Below are 7,429 nucleotides of genomic sequence, written 5' to 3'. Positions count from 1 at the left end.
AAAAAAAAAAAAAAAAAAAAAAGGAACAAAAAACCCAGAACAAAAAGTCAGAAGAAAGAACGTGCTCTGTACAAGGGCACGTATTGAAACCAAAACCTGGACAAAAAAAAGTCTACATTGTATACAGCTAATGATCCCATTACAGTCATTTTTTTTCTATTTATGGAAATCCTCTGTAGCCTCAGTATTGCAGAGGGCTGGAAGTTGTAATGGATTGATTCTGTACCTAAGAAGGACTCTTTTTGTATATATCACTTTCCAAATAAAATGCGGTTAACAAACAAAACTACGAATTTGTGAGACACTTGTGTAAGACAGTGACTTGAATTGTGTTGTTTCGTGGAATATTCGTGGATTCTCATGTACACACACACGCACACGCACACGCACACGCAAGAAAGCAGATCTTATTTCATGGAGGTTTTAAAAGCTCTTATGAAAGCTGTCCCCCTACAGTCTGAGGGGAAATGTTTTATGTATTGAGAGTAATTTAACTGTTTTAAGTGTAGCCCCTTGCGGTAGTTGTGATATACTAGTGTCCCCCATATCCCTTATTGCATTTATTTATATACATATATATACACATATACATATATATATACACACACACACACACACACACACACACACACACACACACATATATATATATATATATATATATATATATATATATTGCTATAAAGGCTGTTGCTGTCTTCATATCTGGCACCCTCTAAATCGTTTGGGTCCGTGTACAATTTGTGGATTTTGGTGTAATGTATATAGTGCCCAATGCTGGTAATAAACAAAATGTTCTGTACAAAATAATTAAAGGCTTCAAACACAAATTCCTGTAGTTCCGTTTCCTACACTTTCTGCTTTACTGAGATTGCCGCCATTCCTGAAAAAAAGTAAGGGCTTAGTACGTTTGAACTGAATTGATCTTGTTCATACTGTTGTGTTTCAAGCTTAGCTAAGCACTTGCTTAAGCTCTGCTGCCATGTTGGAACAACAACAACAAAAGAATCCCAGGGCACTATGAAACAAGGAAAGGTGTTATGTATTGCCTAGGTGAGTTGGTGAGTTGTAGCCTTCAGCAACAACCTCAGAGTCTGTCTATTCATGTATAAACCTTTAGCCATCTCCCCGTCTGTGTAGAGAGAAATGGAACTCATACATGAGCCAATGGACTGATGTGAGTTGTTCTGCTGTAGTAAAGGTACACGGTTAGCCATGATAACAAAGCCATCCATGATAAGTAGCTAGTAATTACTTATTCGTTCATTTGGCATTTATTGTGCCTTTACAACTGAGCAGCACGTTGTAAGGGAAAATATATGAGTGATGACAGAAGTTTCCTTAGTTTCCTTGGCTGCGTGTGTTGAAGATGCGTATTTTGAAATGCCTGGAGAACGCTGTAAGAACTTAATGAAATTCTGGCCAAGCCAGAGTTTTAATTGATAAATCTTGTCGAAATGTTTATGGAAAAGGTTATTCAGGTGTTTCGCATACAGATGAACCTTTTCACTGTCCTGCATAGTTAAGAAATACGGTATCAGAGAGGCAATCAGTAAGAGGAAATGATTTGTCTAACGTTTTAATTCATAAGGATATTCATAAAACTTTCTCAAGAACTGGCTAGGCCTATTGCAACTAGGCAGGAAAACATGCCAGCAGGTCCTCCATCGCTGTATTCCTCCTAGAGGAGAATTGAGGGCCAATGATTTTTCTCCACGCTCACACCAGCATATACTAAATTCGAATCAATGATGCTCAAGGGAGTGAGGCCAGCACGAATTGGTTCCAGGACTGCAACACGCCACAGTTCTCTCTGTAAGAAAACACAATATTGTGAGCATCGCTGCCTGTCCAAGGATAGGTATCATTTAAATGAAAAATTTAACATGTCACTGGGAGAGTATGGTCCAAATCAAAGCTGTGGCGGTTGCAAATACATTTAGCAAACAGTGTTGCCTTTTTAACTGAACAACAAACAGGCCTGAATAGTATGTTTCCCTTAACATATTGCTGTTTACTAAAGCTTAAAATGTTTACCCATGTCAGATGCCTCATTATATAGGAAACAGAACAGATTTGAAAGTGAGGTTACTACTGCTATCTCCCTCTCTTCCACCCCTGACTCTTTGTTTGCTTTATGGCATAGAATTTCCTCTCCACTTTATTTTAAACAAAATTACTACAGAATGATGAAAATCCCAGTCCCAGCATTTTTAAGACACCAGAAAAGATACGCTTTATTTCTGAGGATTGTGCTTAAAAACCTATTTTTCCCATTGTAAAACAAAATTAAATCACGCTGAAAATAGCAATTTTACTGAGAACCATTAATCACCTCCTACAATAAATACTTCTTTGTAATTCAACAGCGGTTCTGAAAGGCATTCTCTTGGAAAAGTCTGTGAAGACGCAAAGGATTTTCCTGGAAAAAATGTGGCCATGTGTAAAGACACAGCATCCTGGCTGTCTGCTAAAAAAAAATATACTTTCTTGGTGGAGATTCAGTCCCGGACTGCAAAATATCACATGGCAGATTATCATCATTTAAGGTACATTTTCGTTTTTACCCTCCTCCCTTCCCTTTATTTTTAAGCTGCACGGTGGCTGGTCTGCGAGTGTGACTCTGATTCTGGTTTGATATATAAGCTCTGTTACAACAACTTGGAAAATTACATCGTCGGATTTAAGCTCTCTCATTGTCCTCCCTTTGCTAGGGCAACCCCGAGAGTTCACAGAAAGGACAAATTTTCTATCCCATTAATTGTTTTTTTTAGAGGAGCAGACTGACCCTGCAAACCCTTGACCTTTAAAGACAGTATTCTTTTTAATCCAGCACTTGGACCTAAATGTCTCGCTGGCTTGCTCTCCCCGGGTCCCTCTCGCGCGTTGAAGCTGCTCTCGCCACAAAGGAGAGCGGCGGAAAATGCTGGAGGTGGAAGTTTGTCCATATTTCACATAAAGGCAAAATCAGGTCCGAGTCAATCGGATTGTCACCGGTCGAGCCCAGTCGCTAACCCCCGCCCCTCCAGGGAGAAAAATGGTCTTTTTCAAGCCCTCCCCGCCAGATCTGCCCGGTGTTTTATTACTCCAGGAGCTGAGCTGTGAGAGCCTTGCAGTGTGGACTAGCTAGCACCCTTCTGCGCTGGGGGCTTGCCCACTGCTGGGGCAGTGCAGGGGCGCTGCCCCCCAAGAGCGAGCTGCTTTGGGGATGGGAAATAGGGGCGAAACCCCCGCGGATGGAGGTTTCCACAGAGTTGGCACCAAACTCCCTTTTTTTTTTGCTCCACATGATCTCTTCTCCTGCCCCTGCCAGCCTTGTGTCGGGGCCAGAAGACCTGGTTCCTGCCACTGGGGATCGCTGGGCCAGCGGGAGGGGATCGGGCTGCGCCAGCACCTCCCTTTCAGCAGGATGAAAATATCGAGGAGAGATTGTTCTCTCCTCTCGGCTGCATCTTGTGACAGCCATGACAGCAATCTCTACGAAGAGCAATAAACATGGCGAGCTGGGGGCCCTCTCCACGACTTTTGCAGCACACAGTCTGCAAGGCCTTTAAAGAACACATTCTCCCCTGGTCCTGGGTTTGTGGGGTTTGCTAACCCCATAAGCACCTAATAGGATCTCTACCTTTTGCAGCCAGGGCTGTCCTACGGGGACCCTGATGCCTGCTTGCTCTATCACAACCCATCCAAGGCCCACAGAATGGGCAGAACTGGTTTTACTCTTCCCTGAGCTTTTGGAAACAGTGGGACTGGTCCTGACCTCTGTCCTGGTCCTATTGACCTCGCTGGAGTCACTGGTATCAGAGATGGGAATGAGGCCCACTGGTTCAAATTCATCCCTAAGCTGAAGGCCGGGGTGGTAGGCAGTTCTCAGCACACTTCCTAAATACAGATAGGAAAGCTCTTTCATGCTCTCCCATACGAGGTGTAAATGGCAATGTAGAAAAATTATTTCCAGACACGGATAATGTCAGACCCGTATTCAGCAACTGTGAGGAGCTGGTTCTTTTGTCACTTTTAAGAGCATTATAGGGGCAAATATAGAGACTACCAGTCTTGCCATCACACTATGGTGTGTAATACTAAGAATTACGAGAAGGATGGATTGTAATTATGCATGTTAACACAGTCTACTGCAGACAATAAAAACCCAGACTCAAATGACTAATTTAAAGCTAGGACTGTGGACCTGCCTGATCTTGCTACAGCAGGACAAGCACAGCACTATTAATGTCCAAATGATCTCCCAAGAAACTGGAAAGCTGTCAAAACCAAGCGAGATTATGGGACCTAAATAAGCAAAAGAGAAACCCTGCACTAGTAGATAAAGGTGTTGCGTCTGTTCTTGTGTAGATATTGAAATTTTAATCCTTGGGGTCACGTGACTCATTAAATAATTAATGCAGATAGTCAGCAATGGATCTGTGGCCGTCAGTTCTCACTAGGAGTGATTCTCTCAGAAGTGAAACTCAACTTCCTTTTATTTGAGTTTAAAAAACTGATTTATCTTGAAAGATTCTAGACTCCCTAAGAAAGCAGTAGGGACTGTGTTGGTGAGTATGTAGTGTGCCTTTCTAGCTTGATTGCTTTAATTGTTTGTGCTTGCTTTGTGGAGGGCTGCCGCGCATTTACTTAGCAAGTTTAATATTTAGAAATGTTAAATCTTTGTTTTAGCTGCCTTGTGGTCACATTATGGCTGTTTGTGATTAAGTGTTGCCCAGGCAAACACATTCGATAATGTTCTAATTCACACTGTGGAAGGCTGGATACCACAGTGAAGGAGCACTGCTTTGTTCAATTTTCCTGGCTCTAATAAATCACTGGCTCCTAATGCAGGGCCAAAAAAGCAATGGGAAGGCAGCGAGCATTGTAAAAAGAAAGTCACGGGCAAATTTCTCTCTGACTCATTAGTCTGAACGATTTATGTACGAAGTTAAAGTGTCGCAATGAATATTAGAGTTTGGGATAACAACAATTTTTTTTTTTAAAGTCATAGCGTTAGTGAACTGCTTTATTGCTACTTAGCAACTCTTTCAAGAAGAAGTATAGTTGTGGATTGGGGCAGTATAAAATAACCTGGCGTGGCTTAATAGCTCCAAAATAAATAGCCAGAAGTCGTTGGCACCGTTTTGAGATACACATTCCATTTTTAAGGGGAGAAGGGGATCCAGTCGAGACGGGCGGATCAATTCTTTCTTGCAGTTTGTCACGGGGCAGTTGGTTAGGAGTGAACTGTAGGACGAGGTTCCCTCTCTGGCCCCTGGATTTCGGGGAATGGGATGAAAAGCAGAGCTAAGAGTAACAGCGCCCAGCCCTGGAGATCACTCTCCAGCGAATGGCACTTCCCACGTCCTGATCGTGCGGGAGTGGATTTTAGCAGTCAGCGCAGGAAATTTATGAGAAGGCAATAAACAGCCTAGTAAGCGATTATTGCATTACTTTATGTCGGCTGCAGTTCAACACAAAATTTAAAATTATTATAGTAATTATGGAACTGCTAACGTCCTTTCTCGAAAACCTCTCCCAAGGCAGGCTTAATGTTTGCCAAGGCTCAGATGACATCCTTCCAAGAAACTGTGTTATTTAATTATTAGCGTTTACCTTTACTGAGACTCTTAGGTCGCACTAGGTGGGATCATATCAAGAAGAATGAGTGCAGGAGGTATACGGTAATATGCGAGAAATAATATGTAAACGCGATGCAATACAAATATTTAAGGAATATCTGAGCAGAGAGGTTTCAGGGCGGAGAAGCTTATTAACTAAAAAATAAAATAAAACAAAATAACATAATTTAAAAAAAACAACACAAAACCCTAGCGTGGAAGTGCTCACTGCTCTAGATTTTTTCTTCTCCCAGAATAGCTCTCAGCAAAGAGTTAGAGGGCCCGTTCACTCCCATTGAAATCCATTGTAAACTTTTCATTGAATTCAATGGGAACAGACTCGGGCCCGAATTCTTAAGTGTTTGAATAGAAATTGCTACTATAATACGTCCTACATTAAAAATTGTTTTATTCAACAAAAATGAACACCACTTGTTGTGTTTAATGCCTGTTCATGATTAAATGATCCTAAACAAAGGTTTCCCAGAGGAAAATAGAGCATACATTCATGTAAGGAGAGTCTGAAATGACAAGATTTCCAAACACTTGGAGACAGAAAGCATAGCTGTCTGCGAAGAAGAGCATGCTTTTGTTTCTCAGATATTTCTCAGTGCTCTTTATTGTTGTAGCAAATAACATTTTACATGTTACAGTGATCAATGGAGTCCCTTTAGTTACTCTCTGCACTTCCACGATTGCAGCCTTTCAAAAGTCTTAAGCAAACCAAGCACTGTCTTTGAGTGGACAAACAGCTTCCTTTACCATTCTCATGTAGGTATTGCTTGTTGCGTGTTTACAGAAGTCCTGGGCACCGAAAAAGACGATCCCCTGAATGATAGAAGCTGGGAACAATTTAGTCCACGGTCTGAAATTGTGGGAGGTAAGAACGATAATCTACTTGCGGATACTTTCTGGGAGATTTAATTTACCCATAGGCGAGAAGTCATTTGCTTAGTGCTTGCATAGAGAAATAACCTGTTAGAATGAGACTCTGCTGTGATAAATATTTAACCTAGTTGGAATTTTCTGGATTCAGTCGATTCATCTTCTAGGGCTGGTGAATGCGTGTGTCCGGACAGACAAAGAAATATAGGAACCCCTAGTAATAGCCAGCCTTCTAAAGGCATTGGGGACAGGAAGGGTGAAAAGTAATTGAAAGAGGTTGATCATTTCTTTGGCCATTCTTGGTTCCCAAATCAAAGTCTCAGAGCAAGAGATGGGTAGTTGGAGCAATTATAATGCTGGGTTGCTTCCGTGGCTTGCTGTTTTTGATTCACTTGAGTAGTTTTGTAGTGACTCCTGTGTGAGTCACTCATTTGCTCTTATTTTAGAAAACCTGGCTTTTGTTTGACTATATGTGCACCAGAATGGATCCGAAATAAGTTTCAGGTATTTTATATATCCTGGCCTTTTCTGAATTCAGTTGGGTCTAAGTTAGTTTCATGATTCAGTTGTTAGAATCATTATTGGAAGGTGTATGTATGAATGTATGTATGGGGATGTGTGTAGTGTGTGTATGCGTGGCTGTAATAGAAATGTAACGCTTTTCAAAGTGATAGTGTTCTTTGTCAATGAAAGGAGAGAGAGGGTTATACGGTTATTTCAAATTCCTGCTTATTTTGGGATGCTGATGTACAATTACTGTGGATTACTACCTTTTAAAAGCAGCCATAAATTACAGGGCTACAAGGGCTTGTTGTGTTGATTTAATAGGCTGCTGAAACCTTTCTTACAAGGAAACACTGAAAATGTCTATTCATTCTCATTTTATGGGGGGGGGGGGAGAATAAGCATTTTCAAGCATGATTCACATACCTATAAAA

The 7,429-nt window shown here is 41.4% G+C and overlaps 1 protein-coding gene and 1 long non-coding RNA gene across 5 annotated transcripts in view; one reads left to right on the top strand and one right to left on the bottom strand.

Annotated features, from left to right (window-relative positions):
• Nucleotides 1-1,563: 1,563 nt before the first annotated feature.
• The window catches only part of LOC109291580, an 8,736-nt gene continuing 2,870 nt past the window's right edge, over nt 1,564-7,429 (bottom strand). The window contains exon 3 of the long non-coding RNA XR_002095894.1: nt 1,564-1,813. This is a non-coding gene — a long non-coding RNA (uncharacterized LOC109291580). The remainder of the gene's footprint in view (nt 1,814-7,429) is intronic.
• The window catches only part of HOXA3 (homeobox A3), an 18,869-nt gene continuing 13,271 nt past the window's right edge, over nt 1,832-7,429 (top strand). The window contains exons 1-2 of one of the 4 annotated variants that reach the window (XM_019508625.1): nt 1,832-2,549; nt 6,406-6,486. The gene's annotated coding sequence lies outside the window, so the exon portion shown is untranslated. Of the gene's footprint in view, nt 2,550-4,986; nt 6,487-7,429 lie in introns of those variants that run through there. The other 3 variants (XM_019508626.1, XM_019508630.1, XM_019508627.1) reach the window with 3 other exon arrangements.

The sequence above is a fragment of the Gavialis gangeticus genome, unplaced genomic scaffold (genome assembly GCF_001723915.1).
Source record: "Gavialis gangeticus isolate Ggan-Ray unplaced genomic scaffold, GavGan_comp1, whole genome shotgun sequence".
In the NCBI taxonomy this organism is placed as follows: domain Eukaryota; kingdom Metazoa; phylum Chordata; order Crocodylia; family Gavialidae; genus Gavialis; species Gavialis gangeticus.
This window is presented reverse-complemented; position numbering and strand designations above follow the sequence as displayed.